Raw genomic sequence first — 27451 nt, 5'->3', positions numbered from 1 at the left:
CCCAACAAAATATATATAAATGTGTGTACATATATCTATATAATATTATCTTTAATAAGTGTACACCATAGAGTATTATTAGGAGGAGTCACAGGAAAAAAAGTGGTGTCCTGAAAAGCACTTCAGGGGCTGGAGCGATTGTACAGTGGATAGGGCGTTTGCCTTGCATGCAGCTACCCGAGTTCGATTCCCAGCATCCCATATGGTCCCCTGAGCACCGCCAGGAGTAATTCCTGAGTGCAAAGCCAGTAGTAATAAGCCCTGTGCATCGCCGGGTGTGACCCAAAAAGAAAAAAAAAGAAAGAAAAGCACTGCAAATAGGTATTATTACCATAAGCATAAAACATAGCTAAATAACTTTTTTTGGGGGGGGCACACCCGGTTATGTTCAGGGGCTACTCCTGGCTCTGCACTCTAGACTGATCTCTGGTGGGGCTCAGGAGAACACATGGGATGCTGGGGATCAAACTTGGATTGACAATGTGCAAGGCATATGCCCTACCTGCTGTACTATTGCTCCAGCCCTACACCCCCCCCCAAGCTTTCAGCACCACCATTCATATGAAAAACAACCCTGTTCCCTAAGCTAGGGTTAAGTCTCAGCTCACAAATGGACTGCACCAGCTAACAAAGAAGGGACAGGTGCAGTGGTGGGTGACTGAGCACATTTAATTTTTTGTTCTGGAGTTACACTCAACGGTACTCAGGGCTTACTCCTGGCTCTGCGCTCAGAGATCACTCCCAGTGGGCTCAGGGGACCAAATGCTGGCTTGCTGCAAGGGAGGCAACTAACTGCCCTGCCCCCGTACTATCTCACTAGCCCCAATATTTAATTTTTGAATGACCACAATCGAGAATGACAGAAAATCTCAAGATCTTTTGGGGGTAAGTTACAGGGATCAAATCTATGGCTTTCCACATTCAAGGTACATGCTCTACCACTGAGCTATATGCCAGTACCATCTTTAACTCAGAGGTTTCTAAACTTATTTGGCCTTCTACACCATTTAAAAAAAAAAAAAAAAACAATAACCTGAGGGGCTGGAGCGATAGCGCAGTGGGTAGAGCGTTTGCCTTGCATGCAGCAGACCCGGGTTCAATTCCCAGCATCCCATATGGTCCCCTGAGCACCACCAGGGGTGATTCCTGAGTGCAGAGCCAGGTGTCAGCCCTGAGCATCGCTGGGTGTGACCCAAAAAAAAAAAACCAACCTGAAGTTCCCCCCCTGGAAATCTACTTCTTTACACGAACAAAGAGACAGCACCCCCAATTACACTTAAGGCTACAGCCTACCTCCCGTCACAGTTCTAGTCAGTGGCCCTGGAGGGAAGCAGTATCCTTCACATGAGGAAAGACTGCTCTAACTTACACTCACACAGATGCCTCTCATGTCAAAGAAGGAAATATAACTTGGTGAACCCAGATATACATTCAGTCAGGTGAATCTGGGATTCTCTGAGCCTCCAGTTATATGACCTTAACTTGTTATATGGCTAGTTCATGTCTGTCTCATCTGTAAAATGGGGAAAATGCTAAGGATAAAATGCTACAGCACACATAAGCATTCTGGAGGGGTCCAAACCCCCAGCAGGTACTCAGTAATCCTCATTACTTAGTCAAAGGACTCCCATGTTTGTCTGGACTCTCCTTCTAGTGATAATGGAATAATCTAAGGAGAGTAGGTTAAATTAAACAACATTATACATTACACAAAGTTCTCCTAATGGGCCCTGTTTTCTTTGGTCTCAGTTGAGACCAATAAAAAGTGAGTCTCTTACCTGCTAAGACAGGCTCTCCAGAAGTATAGAGACAAATACTGAGAACAAAGTGGATGGCCTTTGCTTATATTATGCCAATTTTAAGGACTCAGACAAATGGTATCAGTCTTCCAAATCATAGTCAAGAGTCAATTCAGTATTTTCACTTTATGTACTTTGAAAGCAAAATAGTCTCAAAGGCACTATTATCTGGATTATGGCATTTCTTAAAAATAAAATCCTTTCATCTTAAAGGCCCAAGGCAAATGTTACCACTTCTAAGAAGCCTTCCTTGACTTTTCTAGTCTGAAGTCATTTCTCCCTCTCCAAAGGTGCCAAAGAGGTATGTCGACCCTCTTTTAAGGCACTCAGTCCATTCTATTTTGTAGGGACTTTTGGAATGTATAACTCTTAAGAGTATAGGTAATGAAAAAAGAAATCTTTAAACCTAGAAGTAATAACAACACCAGCAAAATATCTAGGCTTAAGAATGGGATTCCTTGTTGTTTTTTTAAGGGACCATGATTTACTGTTACAATAGGGTTTCGTGTACAACATCATCCCTCACCACACCTCCCCCAGAGTGTCCGCCTCCCTCCACCCTGTTCCAGCAGCTCAAGAGTGGGATTCTTAAACCTTCATTGTATCCTAGTGTCTTCTCAATAAATACTTGAAGTGGTCCAGCCATTTATTCATGTCTTCTAAAGCATCTCTAATCCTTAAAACACTTCTGCAAGGTAAGTAGTAGCATTCTCATTTTACAGATGAAAAAACAGAGTGGCTCTATAACTTTAAACAGTTGGCTTTTAAGTCCAGGTCCATTTGTGTCCAAAGTTCATGCTCTTTCCATGACAACACATCAACTCTTCACAAAACACCCAGACTGTCACATACTCGTGTCATGAAACCCTAGATTAATGTCTTCCTTCTAAAAAAAAGGACTACATGCTAACGTAAGAAGGCCTTCCTGCCATATTTACCCTAGAACTGAGATGGTGTTAATGAGGATAACACACTGCTTCCTCCCTCTCCACACCCAATTTTAGCCAGCTGCTCAGGGGCTGAACATCTTTCATCTGAAACAACATAAACACTGGCTTATTTAAAGTGCCAGCCTCAGTGACATGTTCGAATGCTACTGCTTTTCAAACAAAATCCTGTTTCAGTCTGTAGACATTTGGGGCTTCGTCACTTCTGAGATCTGAGGGGGTTACTTTTACTCTCAGGGTCCCTAAGAATTACTTCAATTTTCATTTTCTGTGCATTGTTCAACTCATCAAATCTTGTCACTTGGGACTTTTTTTTGAGGGAGGGTGAGGGGAAAGGCACAAGCCCACCTGCCCAGCAGTGCCTGGAGACCTACTCCTGGGGGGCCATGCAGTGCTAGGGATGGAACCCAGGAATCCCACGTGAAAGCCTGTCATGCTCTGTTCCCTTTATTTTTTTAAGAAAAAGCAATCTTTCACATTCTTTTTCACAAGGAACCAAAATTTACATTCCCATAGGTTATTTATTTATTTATTTATTGGGCCATATCTGGAAGTGCTCAGGGCTTATTCCTGACTCTGTGCTCAGGGATCACTCCTGGAAGACTTGCGGAACTATACAGGGTGCTGGGGATCAAACCTGGGTCAGATGTATGCAAGGCAAACAGCCTACCTGCTATACTACTGCTCCAGTTCCTCCTATAAATAAATTTTGAACTATATATGTATATTTTTTAAAAAAACCTTCTGACCCTTTTTCAAAAAGCACAGTTGTTTTTCATTTTAGCCCCAAGTAAAGATAATTATATCAGAACTATATTTTCTGCCTCCCATCTATTTCTGTATATGGGGAATACTAAAAAGATAAGTCTTTTTTAATTATTAAATGTAAATAGCTCATTAAATATAATACAATTACTTTAATTGTAGAAATGAAGTAATTACAATATGTACATGTATTATTGTCTCCTAGATTTAATACCTTAAATTAATCTTTTCTAGCATTAATATTTTAAATTAACCTCTGACATTAGAAAAATACAAAAACCTAATGTCTCATTTGAAATACATACATATATATGTATATATATATATAGATAGATAGATAGATGCACTTTATACAATTTTGTTGTAATTTCACCCACAATTTTGGTGGGATCAGTTCCACTCCCACCGAGAATTGTAATTAAATAACACCTGCCCCAACTAAACTGGTTTTTCCTGTCTGCTATAAATCATATTAAAGGGTCTGTTTTAAATTCTAATGCCTTTGTGGGACAAAACACTGAGAGATAAATTCTGTGGCATTCCAAACATCACAAAAAGGTAATTTATAAAGGTAATTTCAAGCCAAAATTTGTTGGGGGCATGTCTTTGGCACAGTAACCTAAATTTTCTATTACCTAATTTCCATTCTGTTATTATCATAGTTCCCTGAGATAACCCCCAAGCATTATTTTTGCTCTCTGGTGTTTAGCCTCTCAAGTTTGCTGTTAAAACATTTTCCCTTAGTAGCCATCTGGTTCTCTGATTTTTCTCTTTCTTAATGACCAAGGGTAAATAAATTGTATTGCTAAATCTCTATGAACTTCTTTGAAAATGGGCTCTGTCATGGTCTGTGCACTAAAGAACTTCTATTAAAAGGGAGGAAAAGACTGGAACTAAGAAGATAGATGTCAAGGATGGAGCTCCATGGCAGAAAGTCTGCTTCGCAAGTATGAAGTTCTGGGTTCAACCCCTGACATAACCCTGCCCCCCACAAAAAAATGAAACTTCACAACTTAATTTTCTACTTCCATCAATGAGTACTGTTTTAAGATATTTAGAAAAAAATCGCATCTCTAGCTCTTCAAATTTATCTTTGTTTTGCTTTTTTGGGCTTGGGGCCACACTCAGTAGTACTCAGAAGCTACTCCTGGCTCAGTGCTGAATGTGGCTCCTGGTGGTGCAGAGGTGAGCAGGTGGGACCAGAAACTTGGGCCTGTGGTCCACAAAGCACATGCTCAAGCCAGTAAGCAATTCTCTAATCCCAAACTTATATTTAGATTAACATAAAAAAAAATATGAGGGACAAGGGAAATAGTACAGTGTTTAAGACACTTGCTTTGCATGCAGCTGCAGTCATAAACCTGTTTCAAAGGGCCTGTAGGGACAGTATATAGCAGGTAGGGCATTTGCTTTGTTTGAAGCCAACCCAGGTTCGATTCCTGGCATCCCATATAGTCCCATGAGTGTAATTCCCGGCATCCCATATAGTCCCAGGTGTAATTCTTGAGTGCAGAGCCAGGAGTAAGCCCTGAGCATCACGGGGTGTGACAAAAAAAAAAAAAAAAAAAAAAAAAAAAACAAAGTCTGTTTCAAATCCAGGGGCTAATTATGGTCTCTACTACCAGGTCTGGCCCCCGCAGCACAGAGCCAGACATGGTTCCTGAGCACCACCGGGTATACCCTCCCACCCCAGATACATAAAAACATAAAATGCTTTTCTCACTTTTAGAAATATCAAGAATTGTCAGGCTTGCATGATAGTACAGTGGGTAAGGTGATTGCTTTGCAGGAAGCCAACCCAGGCTTAACCCTTGGCATGCCATATGGTCCCCTGGGCACTGCCAGGAATGATTCCTGAGTGCAGAGCCAGGAGTAACCCATAAGCATCACCAGGTGTGCCCCCCCCCCCAAAAAAAAGCCCTGTATGAACATACATACATGTTTCAACTGGAACTATGTTTGTGCAGCACTTTTCCACAAAACAGAAACATTCTATTTAAAGTTGTAAGAAGTGGAGCTGAAGCGACAGCACAGCAGGTAGGGCGTTTGCCTTGCATGAGGCCAACCTGGGTTTGATTCCCAGCATCCCATATGGTCCCTTGAGCACCCCCGGTACTAATTCCTGAGTGCAGAGCCAGGAGTAACTATTGCGCATTGCTGTGTGTGACCCAAAAAGCAATAAAGAAAGAAAGTTATAAGAAGTATCATGTATTAGCAGCTACTCTCAAGAACTTCACTAAAGAAGAGTTTTCCTGTTCAGAGCCTGTTTAAATGAGCCAAACATGCCTTTTTGTTCTGCCTCACAGGTACCATTCCCCAAGACAAATGGAAGAAATGAATGAGGCTGACTGTGACTAACCTCTCTGGTCAAACTGTAACCATGTTTGAGGAGTTCTGGAGTACAGAGGCTGGCTTGTCAGACATTCAGACTAACCATGGAAGGTTCGGAAAGGACAGTGAGATTGGTTAATACAGGTTCCCTCATCCCAAACACTGTAATGGATTCTAAGCAGTTACCAACAGTTCACAGAAGAATGCAGCCTGATACCTGATGATCACAGTCCTCCAGAAGGTCAGCATCATTAAAAGACAGCCAAGAGTAATTTCACGGGTTAAAAATACACCAGTAGCTAAAACTAAGCCCTTTCCGAGATTTTAATGATTCAAATCTCATCTTAACATGGTTATTTTTGTACAAAATATACCTTATTAAGCCAACTCCTGAAAGTTAAAAAGGTGTCTTTAAATGCCTGCTGACCTAAAATTGCCATGTTCCATGCTTGGAAGGGATTGATTTTCCGGAGAAAGACAATAAGATGCCAAAGTCTGTTCAATAGAGATCAGAACACTATTTGGTGGACCTATTCTGCACCTGTGGAAGCAAAAGAATAACACTAGCTCACACATCCAGAGGGAGCATGGTATTTATGTGGGCTCTCCCTATGACCTCTTTGGCAGCAAATGTAAGAAAGTCCTTTCTTGAGGTTAAGGGGCGGACCCAGGACTTTCAACTACCCATTCATGCAGGGTTACTATTCCCCTCCTCCATAATTAAGTTCCCTTTCCCACTATCTGATGCATGCATGAATTGCAGTGACATTGACATGGGGGCCTGACACTAGTCTTTGAAGGTCATTTAAATCCTCCTCCTTCCAAGCTGCTTTAAAAGCAATGCATCACCTACTCCACAATGCCCAAGTGTGGGGTCTGTCTAGATGGTACTCAACGTGGAGTCACTAAAGCATAAAGAGTTCCAAGTATAGTTATAAAAAGAACAAACCAAAGAAAACATGATAAAATTCAATTGCCAAAGAAGAAACAGTAAGAGAAATACTGAACAATTAACATCAGATGAATGAATACCCTTCAATTGTTAATTCCTTTTCTTTACAAAAGAAGAATCGCATCCAATATGACCTTTATATGACTACCTTCTCATCTCATAACATCTTTATTTACATGTTCATTCCCTGCAGCCCTACAGACCTTTCCAATGGCCGCCCATTAGACCACATTCTCTCTTAATTCTACTTTTGTTTTTTTGGGGGAGTCACACCTGGCAATACTCATACTTTGATCAAAGCACAAAAATTCTCCAGGTGGGCTTAGGGAACTAGATGGGGTTGTGGCAATTGAGCCCAGGTAGATTGTAGGCAAGGCAACCTCCCTCTGCACTGTCTCTCCAACCTCTTGGCTTCATTCTTTTATTTTGTTTTCTGAGTATCACTTGGTGGTGCTCAGGGCTTACTCCTGGCTCTGCACTCAGAAATGACTCCTGGGGCTGGAGCTATAGTACAGTGGGTAGGGCATTTGCCTTGCAAGCAGTCAATCTGGGTTCGATTCCCAGCATCCCATATGGTCCCCCGAGCACCACCAGTAGTAATTCCTGAGTGCAAAGCCAGGAGTAACCTCCTGTGCATTGGCAGGTGTGACCCAAAAAGGCAAAAAGGAAAAAAAGGGAGTACAAGGTCGTGTACAAGGGACCATATGGGATGCCAGGGATTGAACCCAGGTCAGCCACATGCAAGGCAAACACCCTACCCACTACACTGTTGCTCTGGTCCTTTGGCTTCATACTTTTGTTTGGTTATTTAGCACACCTCAACAGACCAACTTCTAAGGCCTTCCCCTGGAGAATTCAAGTGAAACTTCTTTTCTTTTTTGCAGGTGGGGGGCAGGATTTGGGCCATACTCAGCTGCACTCAGGAATCACTCCGGGCAGTGCTCATGGGACCACATGGGATGCTGGGAAATGAACCCAAGTTGGCCGCATTGAAAGCAACCGTCTTACTTGCTGTGCTCTCTCTTCAGCTCCACCAATGACAAGTTGGAGATCAGTGGGCTGAGACAGGTGCTTCACGTGCTGGAAGCCCAAGTTCAATTCCCAGTATCAAAAGATTCCCTCCAGGCACTGCCAGAACTACTCTCAAGCCCCAAGCTCAGAGCTGCCCCTAAATAGCACTGGGTATAGCCCACCAACATTAAATTATTTAAATGTGGAATTTTTATAAAGTAATGCCTGATTATTTCTTCATTCATGTATTCATTCACTCATTCAACAAACTCTTAAGTACCATGTACTGTGTCATACATATACTGAGGAATGGGATTCATTGTTGCTCCTGCCTCATGAAGCTCAAAGGCTATTGAAGACAAATAAAGGGGATACTACCCAGTGCTAAGTGTGACTACAGATGTTAATTGAGTTCAAGGTATCAAGGTATCCAGCTCAAGTTAGGGGCAGAGGAAGTCAGTGAAAAAAAAAACAGTATCTAAAAGGACAAATAAGATAGTTAGGTGAGTTTCAGATGAAGGGAGCTGTGTGTGTGGAGGCAAAACACTACTCCAGAAAAGCAAATAGCTTGGTGTGGCTGAAGTGCAGGAAGTCGTGAGCGATGAGGCTAATAAGGCAGACAGAAGCCGAGGCACAGAGAGCCTTGTATGCTGCACTACAGCATTTGGGAGTGTGCTGAAGGCTACTGGGAACTATTTAAGATTGAGGCCAGAGAGTAACATGATTGGATTTGCATTTAGAAAGGTCTCTCTGGCAGCAGCTGGAGAACATACTACAAGAAGGGGTGAAAGATTGAGGCAGTAATCCAAGAGGAAGCACTTCTAATTGATCAATAGAATCTACCTAATGGGAGAGATGCAACATCAGAGAGTGCTCTATACCTGGTCTGAAACCAAGCTGTCGCTGATCAACTTTCATTTTTGAACTATTGAATTATTTAATCTTTCGGGGCCTTGGTTTTTACATTCCCAAAAATGTAATTGTGTCAAAGCAGAACATGGTGAGACACCAGACTAATCAAGTATCACAATCTTTTCTCAATGCTTTAAAATTTATAGGTATGAAAAATATTTTTGGTGGTGCCAGGACTACACTGAGGGTCTCATGTTTGCCAAGCACATGTATCCCAGCCCCCTTGGACATTATATATATTTAAATAAGTCTAAAGCAGCTGAAGAGATAATATGGCAAGTACAGTGCTTGTCTAGTGTGCAGATGAGCAGGGTTCAACTCCCAGCACCCCATAAGACCTCCTGAGTCCTGCTGGGAGTGATCCCTGGGTGCAGAGCCAGGAGTTCGCCTGAGATTGCCAAGTATGGCCCCCAAAAAAGCAAAACAAAAACTATGACTATTTTAATTTTTGAAAGGTTTAAAATATTTAAAAAATTAAATATTTAGGCTTGCTCTTCAAGTTCATGTTCTCCCTTAATTCATAACTTGCTTGCTTGTCTCTATGTTTCTTTGTCGTGTTTTCTCTTAAATATATATTTCCTCTCTTTCTCTCCCTCAAATCTTATTTTTGGGGGTGGGGGGATACATCCAACTGTGCTCAGGGCTTACTCCTGGTTCTGTGCTCAGTGATCACCCCTATCAGGCTTGGGGGACCAAATCGGGTGCCCGGGATCGAACCTGGGTTAGCCACAAGCAAGGCAAACACCCTACCCACTGTGTTCTCTCTCTAGCCCCTCCCCTCATATCTAAGCTTCATTCATTAAAAACGGTTTTGCTTCACTAAAATAAATAAGAAAATATGTATAGGGTCAGAGAGATAACACAGGGGTTTGGATACTTGCTTTGCATAGAGCCAACCCCAAATGGTCCAGCACCACATGGTCCCTCAAACACCTCCAGGAATGACCTGAGCTCTAAGTCCAGAGTAGCCCCCAGAACCAATGGTGTGGTCCAGCACCCCCCACTGCCCAAGTGCATCAAGTATAAATAATTAAGTTAAGGTAGGGGGTGTAGCCCAATGATAGAGCACTTGCCTTGTACATGTGAGGCACCCGAAGTTTTTTTTTTCCTTTTTGGGTCACACCCGGCAATACACAGGGGTTATTCCTGGCTCTACACTCAGGAATTACCCCTGGCGGTGCTCAGGAGACCATATGGGATGCTGGGAATCGAACCCGGGTCAGCTGCGGGCAAGGCAAACGCCCTACCCGCTGTGCTATTGCTCCAGCCCCTAGAGTTTTTTTGTTTTGTTTTTCCTTTTGGTTTTTTTTGGCAACACTCAGCAATGCTCAAGGATCACTCCTGGCCTTGCTCAGGAACCATACTGGGTGTTAGGCAATGAAACCGGGTCAGCCGTGTGTAAGGTAAGTACCGTACCTTCTGTACTTCCTCTCCAGTCCAAAGCCCCAAGTTTAATATTCAGCACCACACTCCCCACAAAACATTACAAAAAAACCCACGGATATAGCAAATATCACTGGATCTATCTCCTAGTTGAAGAATATTATCATTAGCTTTACAGTCCACTGCAGGTCTCTCCCTGAACCTCTCTCTTTCCCTTTGTACCCTGAAGTAACAATACCCCAAAATGTCTTTGCCAGTCCATCGTTCTACCACACTCATATCTATATATTTTATCACCAAGTTTTACAAGTTTTTGAACTTTACACCAATCTTATAATATACATATTCTTCTGCAACTTTCCCCTCTGCACTTTGCTGAGACTCATTCATTCATTTCATTCATGTTGCTATACTACAACTTAACCATTTCACTGTTATAGAGTACTCTGATGTATGGTCATAGCCTTTACTCATAATTGGGGCTGGATGAATATTGAGATTTTTCTCAGTTTGGACTTTTGTTTGTTTTTACTAGCACTAATACTTCTGCTGTGGGTACTTCTGTATAGGTCACCTGGTGCATGTGTCTAACGGTCCTCTGGGGTAGATACCTATGAGTGGAACTGCTAGGTCATAATGTATGCCCTACTTCAATCATGAGATAATGCCAAAACGCTGTGCAAAATGATCATATCTACTTATATTTGTACTGTGAAGCAGGTTTCTGCCTGCTTCCAATCCTTGTCAACCATTTGGGTCATATCTGATAATCTGATGGACATACACAGTACATCACATTAGTTTTAATTTGTGTCTGTCTGATCACTAGTAAAGCCGAGCATCCCCACCTTTTTACTTCTTTTTTTTTTATTTGAAAACATACACTGTGGTATTCTAGTACCTTTCTACTTTCAAAAACTAATTCATCCCTTTTCTGAAAGTCTAGAATGACTCAAGGTAATTCAGATTGCTACCTTCCAATTATTAACCAACGAAGACCAATGCCTTTCAGCAGTAATGTGGCACCAAGGTAGAATTATATAACCAGAACTCAACCTTGTCAACAGCGGATACAGAGGCAAATCTGAAAATTTTCACCTGAATATTGAAGGTAAGTTAGAAATTTTAGGGTTGAGTTTAAAATGGAAAAAAACCAGATGGACGGATCAGGGCAAATGTGTGGTATCTAAGGCTTTTGACACTGGATATCAACATACTTTATTAGACTCTGTTTTAATAGCATTCTATCTTCCTTCACTGTAACATGCATTCCAGAGTATAACTCCAAGAGGGGTCTTAGATTGTGAGCTCTTTCAAGCATCACTTCCACTATCCCCATCCATCAATTTTTTTTTTTTTTTTTTGGTCACTTCTGGCGGTGCTCAGGGGACCATCATATGGGATGCTGGGAATCAAACCCAGGCTAGCCAAGTGCAAGGCAAACACCCTACCTGCTGTGCTATTGCTCCAGCCCCTCATCACTTCTTAGAAGGGTAATATGAGCAGAATATGCTGAGAAAAAAATCTCTAAACAATGAAAAGGTCCTTTCTGACTTTTCGCTAAGATGACAAAATTGGAGAAAAGGAAAAGAAGGAGAGAAAAAAAAAAGGACACAATGCAAAATAAAGCGTGACAACTAGTTCCCTTATTAGAGACCCAAGGCAGAAAGTGAAAATGTAAACCATATAGTCATTTCTTCAAGGGAGACAGCAGATTAAAAAGTAGAATTTCTGATTCTAAAGCCTTCAAGCTATTCTTGATGTTAATCTGAAAACTATTTTAACATTTTTTTCTTTCTCTCTAAAGGTTAAAAGTTTCTCTCTTTTTTATTTTTTTGTTTTTATTTTCCCCCTTTGAATCACAGTGGTACACTACCTTTTTCTAGAAGTTTGCCCATTTTACCTGTATTTCCAAATAAAGTGATACAGTAGTACTTAAATTAACAGAAATTATTGTTACTAGGATAAAGTGGCAGGAAGAATGGAATAAAGTTAGGGACATGGATCAAAGACAAGAAGCAGTTAAGATTCCAAAATATTGTGGTATTTGGAAGATAGGACAGGGATTAAGGTACTTGCCTTACAGGTAGCTGATTTCAGTTTGATCCTCAGCACCATATGAACTGGCTGGCTACCAGGGGCAAATCCCAAGCACAGAGCAAGGAATAGCCCTCCAAACACCAATAAGTGTGGCCCAAATGAGCCCTTCCTTCCAAAAAGAGGCATCATGACACTTTATTGTGTTTGTTATTAGAGTACAAGTTTCTTTCTTCTTTACACCTAGCCGTGCTCAGGGCTTACTTTTTTTTTTTTTTGCTTTTTGGGTCACATCATGGCACAGAGGTTACTCCTGGCTCATGAACTCAGGAATTACTCCTGGCAGTGCTCGGGGGGCCATATGGGATGCTGGGAATAGAACCTGGGTCAGCCATGTGCAAGGCAAACGGCCTACCCTCAGGGCTCTGTGCTCAGGGATCACTCTGGCAAGGCCTAGGGAATATGAGATGCCAAGGACCAAACCTAGGTCAGCTACATGCAACAAAAGCATCCTACCCACTGTACTACTGTCCTTCAACAGTTATTTATTTTGGTTTTGGGGTCATACTCAGCAGTGCTCAGGGACAGTATGTGATGTAAGGATTCAAACTGAAGTCAAGTATTTTAACCCAATACTATCTCTCTGGTCTAGCTTCTTTTGGACAGAAATCTTATCTATTATATCCATTTGCAATTAATGTATCTCAAAATTATTAATTAGTAATTTCTGCAATAAGAAAACTATAAATTTGATCAAGGCAATAAGATATTTTTTTCCCTGCAGTGCCAAAGACTGAGTCCAGGGCTTCACAATTGCAAGACAAGTGCTCTACTGTAAAAATACATTCCCGGGGCTGGAGCAATAGCACAGCGGGTAGGGCGTTTGCCTTGCATGCGGACAACCCGGATTCAATTTCCAGCATCCCATATGGTTCTCTGAGCACCGCCAGGGGTGATTCCTGAGTGCAGAGCCAGGAGTAGCCTCTGTGCATTGCCAGGTGTGACCCAAAAAGCAAAAAAATAAAAATAAAAATAAATTCCCAGTACAGAATTTTGTGATTTTTATTAGTGCACAGTTAAACTGGCTGATGACTACAGTTGTCTATCACATCTAGGCCATAGTTCAATTCATGCTAGCACTGTAGCACTATTTTCCCATTGTTCATCGATTTGTTCGAGCGGGCACCAGTAACGTCTCCATTGTGAAACTTGTTGTTACTGTTTTTGGCATATCGAATATGCCATGGGGAGCTTGCCAGGCTCTGCCGTGTGGGTGGGATACTCTTGGTAGCTTGCCGGGCTCTCCGAGAGGGATAGTGGAATTGAACCTGGGTTGGCCGAGTGCGAGGCAAATGCCCTACCTGCTATGCTATAGCTCCAGTCCAATTCATGGTGCTGCTCATATTTATACTAAGTGCTGGCTCTGTTTTATGGGACCCTTAGCACCACAACAAGGAGCACTCTAGAGCACTGCAGCCAGTTGTGAGTTCCACAGTTAAAGTGTGACACCCCCCGAGCACCACAATTAAAGATGTGCAAGCACTGTGGCCAAGAATGCTACCTCTGATGGCACATGTGTAAGCATCACAGCGACCCCCGGTGAAGCCAACCAGACTATGCAAAACCACCGATGAAAGAGCACAGCCCCCAGCAAGCACATGGCACAAACCCGCATTCTCAGGCCTCACATTGAATCTCCAGGCCCAACTGGCCAAGAATGACAGAGTGGCCCCCAGACATCCTGAGCACCAACTGGGGCAGAGTGTGGGGGGGGGGCAGAATTTTTTTTTTAAATACAGTGAAATAAAATGTAGTTATTAGTATTATTGTGGGTATAGGGTCAGGAATATGGCTCAATATTAAAGTGCATGCAAGTCTTGCAGAAATATGGCCCTGGGCTCATTGAAACTCCAGAAGTGGAAAAAAAAAAAAAAGAAGAAGGAAATGGAAATAAAGAACTATAGGAGGGCTGGAGCGATTGCACGGCAGGTAGCCAACCCAGGTTCAATTTCCAGCATCCCATATGATCCCCCGAGAACCGCCAGGAGTAATTCCTGAGTGCATGAGCCAGGAGTAACCCCTGTCCATCGCCGGGTGTGACCCAAAAAGCACCCCCCCACACACAAAAAAAAGGACTATAGGAATACAGTCATAATTAAGAAGTCATTTCAGTGATTAATAATACGACCAGAAGAATATAGTACAGGGGGGCTAAGGCACTTGTCTTGAACAAAGTTAACCTTAGTTCAATTTTGGCACCATATATGGTCCCTTAAATACCACCAGGAGTGATCCCCTGAGGAGAGGGTAAGACACGAGTATCACCAGTGTGGCCCTAACCCTCCCCGCAAACACACACACACACAAAGGTGTCTGGGAGGTAAGATAGCAGTTAGGGTACAGGTTCAATCCCCAGCATCACATGGTCTCCCAACTATTGCAGGTCCCAGAGCATCACAGGGCCCAAGCAGCACCATACCCTTGGCCCTAGCACAGAACCACTAGCCCAGTTGGCTGAGTAATCTGGGCTCCCTGAATACTGCTGGGAGCCCCCCAAAACACACACACATATTATCTACTCCTTCCCTGAGCATTATACCATAGCAGCTAATGTTAAGTATATAAGGCAGAGGTTCTCACTTACTTGGCTTACGCTCCTCTTTCAGCAGGGGGAAGAGGGGAATCCTTCACGACCCCGGTATTGGAAGTCTACCTTCTTTAAGCAGAAGGAAAGAACCCTAAAACTGCAACTGTGGCTACCACCACTCTCCTGAATTGCTTCAGTGCCCACTTCCCCAACAAGCAGTACAGCCCACTTTGAGAAGAAGGTAATATACGTGGTTTAGGTAGCTAATTTCCTTTCCTAATAGAAGGGAAACTACCTGATTTAAATTTAAGAGTCTATGCCCTGAATCACCCTCTCTGAGATCTAATCTAGGATATGTACTTGGTTTAATACACCCCATATAAAGAGAAGCAAAGAGCTTGATCTTTAAAAATCCTGAACATGGGGTTGAAGAGAAAGTACAGCAGGTAAGGCACTTGCCTTGCACAGGGTTGATCCTGACTCGATTCCAGCACTACAAATGGCCCCCTGACCACTGCCAGGAGTGATCCCTGAGCACAGAGTCAGGAGTAAACTCTGAGCATCACTAGGTGAGGCCTCCCCTATCCCCCCACACCCTGAAAAAAAAATCCTGAGCAGACTGTGCTAGAGTCATTTTGAAAGTTTATAGAGAATGACCGAGAGACATTCTTCTCTATCAGTGAAGGTCAATGTCTTTAATTGTACACAACTCTAGGAGACTATTATTACAAGTATGATGAGAAGAATGGCAATGGACACTACCTAGGCAACAGATCAATGAGGAAGCACATAAACGTCTTTGATTCCAGACTGATATCCCTTTTAGCAAACATTTGCACAGCCTCCAGGACCAAACAATAAGATTTTTCTAAGTATCTATGTGAAGTTGAAAATATTAACACTTCTCAGCCAACTGAGCAATATAGTTGCATTTCACCAGATCCTCTCCTTGTAGAAATCATGTTAATAAGAATGTTTCCGGATTTATAGCTTTAAGTGTCTTTTTTTTTTTTTTTTTGGCAACACTCAGGGGCTACTCCCCACTCTGCACTCAAAAATTACTCCTGGGGCTGGAGCAATAGCACAGCGGGGAGGACATTTGCCTTGCACGCGGCTGACCCGGGTTCGATTCCCAGCATCCCATATGGTTCCCTGAGCACCGCCAGAAATAATTCCTGAATGCATAGCCAGGAGTAACCCTTGTGCATTGCCAGGTGTGACCCAAAAATTAAAAAAAAAAAAAATTACTCCTGGCTGCACTCAGGGGGACCATACAGGATGCCAGGCACTGAACCAGGATCAGCAACATCCCTATCCACTCTCTCCAGCCCCAAGTGTCTATATATATATATATATATGTATATTGCTTTTTGGGTCACACCTGGTGATGCTTAGGGGTTACTCCTGGCTCTGAACTCATTAATTACTCCTCGTGGTGGTCGGGGTCCATATGGGATGCTGGGGACCAAACCCAGGTTGGCCGTGTGCAAGGCAAATGCGTTACCCGCTGCTGTGTTATCGCTCCAGCCCACACATATATATATATATATACATATGTATATGTATATATATATGTATATGTATATATATACATATATATATATTTTGGGGGGGTCACACCTGGCAATGCTCAGGGGTTACTCCTGGCTCTGTACTCAGGAATCACTCCTGGCGGTGTTTGGGGGACCATATGGGATGCTCGGAATCGAACCTGGGTCGGCCATGTGCAAGGCAAACACCCTACCCGCTGTGCTATCGCTCCAGCACCCCCAATATTTTTAAAAACCAGATAAGTGCTACAGAAATTTCCGTTGGCATTCTTTTTTTTAATTTGGATAAAACTGTGTCTGACAAAGAATTTCCCAAACAATATGGAAAAAAGCAAAAGAATTAACAAAATCAGGAGGAGAAACTATCAAAGTGGATCAGGTGACAGTCTGAGGTTTGCTGACATTTTAAAAAAAAAGAAAAAAGTGTGTCTGTACTGGGTGAATAGGAATCCAAACCAGGGGCAGGAATCCAAACCAGGGGCAGGAGACAGGGCCCTGGCCTTGTATGCAGTTGACCCAGGTTCAATCCCCAGCACCCATTTGATCCGCTGAGCCCCATCAGCAATGATCCCTGAGCACCAATTAGTGTGGACCAAAACCCCAAACAAAACAAAATTCCAAATGAAATGTAATTATACTGAAGCAATTATCGGCTCTTACCACATTTTAAAAAACTTGGTTCTTCCAAGTGTTTTTTAGGGTGTCTGTCATCCTGGCTTACACCAACTGACACAGGAAAATTACTCACAATATTTTCTCTTACTCTCCAAAGTAAACAGGGATACACAACAAATGATATGATCACTCTATCTTTGAAGAACCAGAAATCAGAGGTGTTAAAACAGCTCAAGCGTTGAATGTTCAGGATACAGAGTTTCAATTATTTAAAATTCAACGTAGGGGCTGGAAAGTACATTAAGTACATTAAGGTGCTTGCCTTACATGAAGCTGATCCTGGTTCGATCCCCAGCACATGGTGCCACTGGGCATGATCCCTGAGCACAAAGGCGGTCATAGCCTCGAACACCACCAGGTGTGACCCTACCCTTCCTAAGAACCCCAAAATAATAAAATGAAATTCAGTATAGATACACCTCACTTATAAAGTATCACAAATACAACAAAACCATAGCTTCTAAGCATATGCATTCTGGGAACTAGGACAAGGTCACATGGGTTCAATTCTGGCACCCTATTTAGTTCCCTGAGTGCTGCCAGAAATGATCCCCAGGCACAGAGGCAGAGTAATCCCTGAGCACAGCAGGTTATGGTCTCAAAACCAAAATAATACTGACAATAATAATAATATGCATTCTGGGATCGTATGTCTGGAACTCCAATCTAAGCCTATAGTACAATACTCAGGGCTTGTTCCATACATGCTACTGGGGATCAAACTGTGGTTAGCTGCATGCAAAGCAAGCACCTTACCCACTATACTATCTCTCTGGCCCCAATTTAGTAAATTATTGGACCAGAGAGACAGCGTAGTGAGCAAGGCCCAACACAAGGCCCATCCTGGTTCAATCCCCAGCACTCAATATGGTACCCAAGCCCCACAGGAGTGATCCCTAAACAGAGTCAGGAGTAAGCTCTGAACACCACCAGGTATAGCCTAAAAACCAAAAACAAACAAAAAAATAGTACATTCTTTAACTGTGTGAACTTGGGAAATTTTTGTTTCTATACTTTAAAAAGGGGGAAAGAGGTTCCAAACTTTGAGTACAGTCCCAAGAATAGCACAAAAAACTCCCCTAAATCATTCTTCTAGACCTATCAATTATTAACATTTTGCCACATTTCTCTATCTTCCTGGTGATGCTAAGGAGATGATATGGTACTAGGAATCAAACCCAGGCCTTCTGCATGCAAAGCATGTGCTCCGGCCTGTACAGCGATCCCTTTGACCCCTTGAAGCTATTTTAATGACAATCTCTGTAATTTCTGCATATTTATTTGAAGGGAGTCTCAGTGGTGCTCAAGTGGTCTGCAGGCCACTCTGGTGTTACTCAACCAATCAGACTGATGGCTCCATTTTTGGGGTGTGAGGATGTGGTGCTGTTCTGTTCCTGCTAAACTGGAGACTACCAGGTCCACCCTAGTAGTATAAGGGGGCCTCCAGGGCCACACCCCACAGTGTTCGAGGGTCTCTAGGACTATACTCAGTGATGCTTGGAAGGCCAGATGGTGCCAGTGATTGAATCCAGTTCCAGCACATAAGCCCTGTACTATCATTCCAGTACTTTTCCTTTATTTTCTATAATAGAGGCCATAGCAATAGTACTCAGGGGTCCCTGGGTCATTCCCAGAAATGCCCAGTAGCACTCAGGGGCCACCAGAAGCAATCTCAGTGGTGCTAGGAGGTCATGTGCTATAGGGGGTGAAACTCATGGTTTTGCAAACACTAAGCACATGCTCTGAGTGCTCTTACCTATCTTCTCCAACTCCAATATACCTTCTTTCTTTGTTTTTGGGGAGGGGCTGGAGGGGCAGGGGTGGGGAACCATATTTGGTAGTGCTCAGGGGTTTCCTGGCTCTGCACTCGGAAATTACTCCTGGCAGTATTCAGGGAACCATAGGGATGCTGGGGATCACACATACAAGGCATACAAGGCAAGCATACAAGGCAAGCATACGAGGCAAGCATACAAGGCAAGCATCCTACCTTCCGTACAATCACTCCAGCCCCAAATATACACTTTATTTCTTAAACAGAATATACTAAATGTACTTGGGGTCTTCACATCAGCAGTTATACTGTGTTATGAAAGCTTGATGTCAGGGCTTGCAAGATAGTTCAATGTGATAAAGCACACATTTTGCACTCTTTTCATGAAAACATTTCTGGGAATGACCATTGAGCACTGAGTCAGGAGAAGGCACCAAGCACCACTGAGTGTGGCCCAAAAACAAAACAAACAAAAAAAATAGAAAAAAAATCCTCATAATATTGTCAGGGACTCATGAGGTCTGAAGACTCCTGGAGATGCTCAGGGGACCATATGGGATGCTGGGAGTCGAACCCAGGTCGGCCACGTGCAAGGCAAACGCCCTACCCGCTGTGCTATCACTCCAGCTGGAGTAATTCCTGAGTCCATGAGGTTGAAGACTCCTTGCCTCTAGGGGGAGGCAGCTGTAACTATAAAATTTGGGTATCTTCGATCTCTTCCATCTGCTGTCATGTTTCTACGGATTAGTATATATTAGTGTAGCTGATCTTTATTATTCTAATAATACCATGGTAATACAAAGGTTCTAGTTAAAAAAGCATTTTCACACCATCTCATTAATTTTATGAATACTATGTCACTGGATTAATTAGTCATTTTCAATCTCACAAGAGGTTTGTAAAGGGGGCCAGAGCCCCTTTAAGATAAGAAGCTTGTCCTGCATGCAGCAGACCCCGGTTTGATCCCTGGTATCCCATAGGGTCCCCCGAGCCCATCAGTAGTGATCCTGAGCATACAGCCTGGAGTAAGTAAGTCCTGACCACTGCTGGGTGTAACCCCCCAAAAAAAGTCTGTAAAGTTAAAAAGACATGTATTACTACCCCCAATTTTAATTACTTTATTACTGATGAACAAATTAAGGCTCAGAGAGGCCAAGTAACTTACTCTGGGCCATGGAGTCAACAAGCAACACAGTTCTTACACATGTGAACTAGCTCTACCCCTCGACATACACAATTATCTTGTGTGAGACTTAAGATGAACCGTAGGTGTGAACTTTAGGGTGATGCTCTTTTGGGTAAGTAAAAAGCTTCCTGAAAGCTCCTGATCACTCAAAAGCATTACAGTTGGCCAAAATGCCAGACAGTTGACTTCCAAATGCTCTTCCTCTGTACTTTCTCAAATCTTCTCTCTAAAATTCTCTATACTTTATTAATATAGATGCCACACATCTGAAACAAGGAAAATTCAGACTTGAGTTAAAGTTTACCTCTGCACTCTAACAAAGACTGGCTAAGAAAACAGAGTAAGATTCCAAGGATAAATGTTTAATGAGCTGTTTTTAAGCTTTTCAGGGGTCTAATTTACATACAATTAAAGTTAAATTGCACATCATTCTCTGCTATTCATTAAAGCAGGTACACAGACCTCTACCTAACAAAATAACCTGGTAACACTATTAGCCTAGTTTCAGCTACTATATGATTCAAAGTAACAGCTGTACCCAAAGAAAAACAACATACAACACTCTCACTAGGACTTACCCCAATTAGCCCAAATTAATGAGGTTTGATTGTACTTCCAATGATGACCCACATAACCTACCTTCCCCTGATGGCTTAGAGTAGGAGCTCTTCAATTGCACTTAAACCACCTGTCCTAAAAGCTATTAAGAGGATGCACCACAAAAATGGCAAGAGTGGGGCCAAAGAGATACAGCAGGATAAGCAGGTAGGACACTTGCCTTGCAAACACAGCATATGGTCCCAAGCCTGCCTGGAGTGGTCCCAGAGCACAGAGTCAGGAGTAAGCCCTGAGCACCACCCGGTGTGGCCCAACAACCACCTCCCACCCAACAGGCAAAACAGCAATAGCAGAGTAGCTAATAGCCAAAAGACTAAAGTTCTAGACAAGATTATGCTGCTAAATCTTTGTGACTGATACTACTTCTTCAGCCTTCAGTTTCCTCACTGACAAAATAAAGGATCAATAATATAATATCCAAATACACTATTTATTAAAAATATTTCACAGACAAAAAAAGTACATTTGGTAACTTTTTTTTTTTTTTTTTTTTTTTTTTTTGCTTTTTTGGGTCACACCCAGCGATGCTCAGGGGTTACTCCTGGCTTTGCACTCAGGAATTACTCCTGGCGGTGCTTGGGGGACCATATGGGATGCCGGGGATCGAACCCGGGTTGGCCGCGTGCAAGGCAAACGCCCTACCCGCTGTGCTATCGCTCCGGCCCCACATTTGGTAACTTTTAAGAAGCCAACCCTTCTCTTTTCTCTGTGTATGTGTGTGTTTGTATGACATGCTCAGGGCTTACTCCTTGTTTTGCCTCAGGACACTCCAGGTGAGCTCGGGGAATTATATGTGGTGTTAGGGATAGAATCCAGGTTGCCTGCAAGCAAGGCAAAGGTCATATCTGCTGTACTATTGATCTGGCCCCGCAGTCAACCCCTTGTCAAATCCCACCACTGTATATGGTTCCCTGAGTACTGCAAGGGGTAACTATAGAGCACAGAACCACGAATACCCCTGAGCACTACTTGGTATGGCCCACCAACCCAAAACTTGCTGTTCCTGGAAGGTATAGGGGTCCCATACCCAGGTGGAGGCAAGGATTGATCTTGGCCCCAAGATGCTTGCTTGCACATGGCTGACCTGGAGCCAACCTAGGTTTGATTCCTGGCACCACAAACAGTCCCAGGAGCATGTCAGAACTGATCCCTGAATGCAGAGCCAGGAATAAGCTCTGAGCAAGCCAGGTGTGGCCCAAAAACAAATAAACAAAAAGGGGATAAAATACCTATAAAACATTAACTACATGTTGAAATAAGTCTGCAACTATGAGATTAATAAAAATTATTAAAATTAATTTCTCCTTTCTTCTTACTGTTTTAATGTGTGCACTACAACATTTAATTTCAGGGGCTGAAAGTACAGCAGGTAGGACACTTGCCTTAGCTGACACTAGTTCAGTTTTCAGCACATATGGTCCTCTACGCCCCAATAGGAGTGTTTATGCCACTTAGCAGCCCAGTGTGGCCCCTCCCTCCCAAAAGACCTGGCCCCAGCCAGGACCACTTTGGCCTATCAAAGTAGACAGAGCTGTCGAAGGAATACAGGGTATACAGAAGGGAAAAACAAAGAGAAGAGACATAGGAATCATATAAACTTAATGTATAAACCTTCTTGAGAGCTTGATTTGAATAAATGAGAGAAAAGAGGAGACAAGGATGAAGACAGAAGCAATGAAAGGATAAAAAGGAGCAACTATGGGGCTGGTGTGATAGCACAGCAGGTAGGGCGTTTGCCTTGCACATGGCCGACCCGGGTTCGATTCCCAGCATCCCATATAGTCTCCTGGGCACCTCCAGGAGTAATTCCTGAGTGCATGAGCCAGGAGTAACCCCTGAGCATCGCCAGGTGTGACCCAAAAAGAGAAAAAAAAAAAAAAGGAGCAACAGTGAAAATCTAAATATTCACTGGTTATCCGAATGTGTGTGCATGCAAGGCTAGACTCCAACCCAGAGCCTCATATGTGCACAAGACTATGTTCTGCTACTAAGTCACATCCCTGGCCCTGATTATATCTTTCTAAGAGGCCAGGATGTGGCTCAAGTGGCAGAACACATGTCTTGCATGTGGAATGCCTTGACTTGAACCCTAGTATCACCCGTCCCCTACTATCTCAGCACTGCAGGAGCCTCTGCCATCCATTAAAAATTATTAGAGGTCTCACAGTGATTCAATTTTAAAAAATTAATTAAATTTAAAAGGGCCTGAGGGGGAGGAAGTAGTGATTAGGGCACACACCCAGTAAGTGTCCAACCCAGATTCAATCCCTAGTAGTCCATGCCATCTGAGCATCACTGGGTGACCTTGGTGGTTCCCAGCTCTGCAAGGTTAGAGATGCAATGATCCTCCAGCATCAGCATCAATCTGCCTACTCTGTTGGCCAAGTATCAATGGGAGTGATTCCTGGCCTGGATGGGCACCACTTGGGAAATGCTCCCCACCCCACCCCACCCCCCCCAAAAAAAACCCACAGAAACCTGGAGCCAGGGAGATGACTCAAGTTTGATCCCTGGCACCATACTGATTCATGGGGGCCCAACCAACTCTTGACCACACCAGGAGTAGCTCCTAAGCACAAAAAAAAAAAAAAAAAAAAAAATCCTATAGTGGCCTGAGTGCAGCCAGGTACACACCCCATCCAAAAAAAAAACCCAAAACCACTTATTTATTTTGCTGTTTGAGTCAGACCTGGTGATGCTCAGGGGTTACTTCTGGCTCTGCACTCAGGAAGTACTCCTGGCTGTGTGTGGGGGGGGGGGGGAGGGCGGAGACACGACACGGACACAGGACATATGGGATGTCAAGGATCAAACTGGGGTTGGCTGCATGCAAAGCAAGTGCCCTACTCACTGTCCTATCGCTACAGCCCCCCAAACACAAGTTATTTTTTTTTTCTTTTTTAGGTCACACCTAGTGATGCTCAGGCTCTGGCTCTGCACTCAGGAGTTACTCCTGGCGGTGCTTCAGGAACTATATGGAATGCCAGAGATTGAACCCAGGTCAGCCATGTGCAAGGCAAACATCCTCCCCGCTGTACTATCACTCTGGCCCAAGTGTCTTACTTTTTTTTTTCCAAGTGTCTTACTTTTTAATTTTCAAAGCTACCTACTGAAATGATTCACAATTTTAAATAATATGGGGATGGGGGATGGAGAGACAGTACAGCAGGTAGGGCACTTGTTTTGTATGTGACCAATCTGCTTTAGATCCCTATTACCCATATGGTCCCCCAATTCCTCCAGGAATGATCCCTTAGCATAGTTAGAAGTAAGCCCTAAGTACCACTGGGTGTAACCCAAAAATAAAAATTTAAAAATAATAATAATAATATGATAAAGGGGCCAGAGAGATAGCATGACAACTGATTTGCACACAGCTGACCAGTTCAATCCCTGGCTGGTCCCCTAAAGCTGCCAGGAGTGATCCCTAAGCACAGAGCCAGGAGTAAGCCCTGAGCATTGCTGGGCATGGTTCAAAAACAACAACATAATAATAACAGTAATATGATAAAGGCTGGAGAGTTAATACATCAAGTAGGGCACTTGCAGTACATGTGGCTGGCCTGAGTTTATCCCTGGAACCCTTTAAGGTTCCCCAGATTCCACCAAAAGTGATTTTTGAGCATAGAGACAGAATCAAATGTGGCCCAAAATCCAGAAAAAGAATTTATTAAGGTGGTAAGAGAGAAAATGTAGATACAGATATGCAAGAAAGTCAAGAAGAATTGTTGAAGCTGAGAGATAAATGTATATAGGTTTATTTTTAATCATCCTAGCTATATTTGTGTATGTTTCAAATTTTTCAAAAAATATTAATGTGAAAGTTCAATCTATAGATACTCTGAGCTCTTGAATTTATAAAAATAAATTATGGGAGGGTCAAGGATAACTTATTCTGACCCTAGGAGCACTTAACTTGCATGTGTGAGACCCTGCGTCTGATTCCCCTCTTTTTCTCTTTTTCTGGGGGGGGGTGCAGGGCGGGGCAGCACACCCAGCAGTGCCAGAACTCACTCCTGGTGGTGCTCGGGGGACCATCTGGGATGCTGGTGATGAAACCTGGGTTGGCTGTGTGCTAGGCAAATGCCCTACCTACTGTACTATCACTCCAGTCCAATTCCCAATTTTCAAAAACAAAAAACAACAACAAAACATTAATATAATGGGGCTGGGCCAGAGAGATGGCTCCGTGGCTGAACACACGTTTTCAGTGCAGGAGGCCTGAGTTCTATCCCAAAGAACCACATGGTCCCCAAAGCACCACCAAAAGTAACCCCTGAGCACCACCCAATGTGGCCCAAATGAAAACAAACAGTAAAGGAATTACGGAGAGGCCAGCCAGATGATATCGAGGATAGAATGCGTGTCTTGCACGGAACCAATCTGAGTTCTATCCCCAGTATCCCATATGTTTATTCAGCACTGCCAGGAGTAATTTGTGACCAGAGCCAGGAGTAACACCTGGGTATTGCTGGGTATGGCCCCCAAAATTAATCAATTAAGTTAAAATGAGCAGGATTTGAACATTCGGAGATACTTTTCCTGTTCTCTTCTGTCTTTGGAGTCACATTCAGTGATACACAAGGGTTACTCCTGGTTGTGTGCTTGCGGGGACTATGTCATACTGGAGATCAAACCCATGTCTCCTGCATGCAAAGCATGCACTCATCACACTAAGCTATCTTTCTGGTCCACAAAGTGCATTTTAAGGTATTACTGTCTTTTCCTTTATCCACACTTTGTTGTAGTCATAAAGACAATGTGCATTTCACTCACTTGGTGGTGGTGCTCTCCAGGGCTGCAATCTAGCTGGAGAGCACACACACTGGCTGCAGAGTATGTGCAGGGTTGCAGTGCTCACACATTTTCAGTTGCAGTGTTCATATGCATCTGCCTGTGGTACACCGGAGGTCAAATACTCTGCTGCAGTTCGAGGGGTCCCAAATATTAGTTATAGGGACTAGGTACTTAGAACACATAGGAGGCACCGAAGAGCGAACTCCTGGCCTCATATTGGCAAGGGAGGCCCTTCTGCCATGGAGCCAAGTCCCAGGTCAGAGACTAGAAGAATTTTATCTGAGGTTGGATAGACAGTTCGAGCCAAGGCAGAAAGTATTGACACATAGTGAGGAAAGAAAGAGTAGTACATTGGGGCTGGAGTGACAGCATAGCGGGTAGGGCGTTTGCCTTGCATATGACTGACCGGGTTCAATTCCCAGCATCCCATATGGTCCCCTGAGCACCGCCAGGGGTAATTCCTGAGTGCAGAGCCAGGAGTGACGCATGTGCATCACCAATTATGACCCAAAGAGCAAACAAACAAACAAACAAACAAAAACACCAAGGAAGGCAAAGGACCAAAACAATGTTTGACCACGAAAGGTAAGTTTCCAGAGTCCAAGCAATAGTACAGAGGATAGAGCTCTTGCCTAGCATGTGGTCAAGCTGGGTTCAATCCCTGGCACCCCATATGGTCCTCTAAGCCTGCTAGGAGTGATCCCTGAGTACCTGCAGTAAGAGCCTAGAGTAATCCCTGAACACCATCATGTTATGACCCAAAAACCAAAAAAATAAAATGAGTAAATTATTTGACAAGTAAGTTATATCTCAAAAATCAAAATGCAATGTCAATACATTTATATACAAATATGCACTGCTACTTCATCAGGACAGAACAGAGTGAAAACTAACAGCAGAAAGAAATATTTAGGAGTAAAAGATATACCATGATGTTGACCTTGGTGGTGGTTGCACTGGTATATCTGTATATTAAAGTCTAGCAAATTTGAGGGCTGTAGCAGTAGTACAGTGGGTATTCATTTGCCTTGCACAAGCCCTATCTGGGTTTGATCCCCTGCATCTCACAGGGTTCCCTGAGCACCACCATAAGTGTTTCCTGAGTGCAGCATCAGGAGTAATCCCTGAGCAATAGGGGGTGTGACCCAAAAAGAAAAAAAAATTAAATATGGGAAATAAAATAAAAGCACTAGTTCTAATGTAAGCCTTTAAACAGTTGAAGTTCTATAATCCAGATAATAATTTAGTACATTTTTGCTGGGGAGTTTGTTTGGACCACATCTGGCGGTGCTCAGGACAAGCTATTCTCAACTCTACAATTGGAGGTCACTCCCAAGATGCTCAGGAGACCATATAGTGCTGGGGATTGAATCAGTATCCACTATATACACTATATGCAAGTCAAACACTGTAACTCCTGTACAATCTCTCTGGCCGGATCAGAGTGCAGAGAGAGAGAGAGAGACAGAGAGAGAGAGAGAGTGTGTGTGTGTGTTTGTGTGTATGTGTGTAGGAGAGAGATGGGAGAGAAGAGGAAAGAGGGAAGAGGAAAGAAGGGGGAGGGGGACCAAAAAGGAAAGAGGAAGGGAGGGAGAGATACGGCAGGGAAAGAATAGAGGACTTTATATAGACAAAGTACACATGCTACTACTAAAATAATTTTTAAAAACTCTTCAGTGGCGAGGATGTGGCTCAAGCGGTAGAGGATACACCTTGCATATGTGAGGCCCTGAGTTAAATCCTCAGCATCACCCATCCAAGCACAAGAGAAAAAATAAGTAGGGGTCAGAATGAGATCATAGTGGGTAGCGCATTTGCCTTGCATACAGCCAACCCAGGTTCAATCCCTGGCATCCCATATGGTCCCCTTACCTGCCAGGAGTAATTCCTGAGTGCAGAACCAGGAGAAACCTCCCTGCGCATTGCTGGGTGTAACCCAAAAAGCCCAAAAACATTTTCTTTTCAAAAAACATTTTTTTAAATAAATAAATACACACTGGGGTTGGAGCGACAGTACAATAGGGAGGGCATCTGCCTTGCATGGGGATGACCCTGACTCAATCCCCAGCACCCCATATGGACCCCCCAGCACTACCGGGAATAATTCCTGAGTGCAGAGCCAGGACT

At 43.3% G+C, this 27451-nt stretch overlaps 1 protein-coding gene across 2 annotated transcripts in view; it reads right to left on the bottom strand.

Moving 5' to 3' along the window:
* The window catches only part of WASF2 (WASP family member 2), an 89487-nt gene that overhangs the window by 46422 nt on the left and 15614 nt on the right, over window positions 1–27451 (bottom strand). The window lies entirely within an intron of this gene.

Source organism: Sorex araneus, chromosome 5 (genome assembly GCF_027595985.1).
Source record: "Sorex araneus isolate mSorAra2 chromosome 5, mSorAra2.pri, whole genome shotgun sequence".
Classification (NCBI taxonomy): Eukaryota; Metazoa; Chordata; class Mammalia; order Eulipotyphla; family Soricidae; genus Sorex; species Sorex araneus.
Note: the sequence above shows the minus strand (reverse complement) of the source record. Positions and strands in the feature narration are given on the sequence as shown.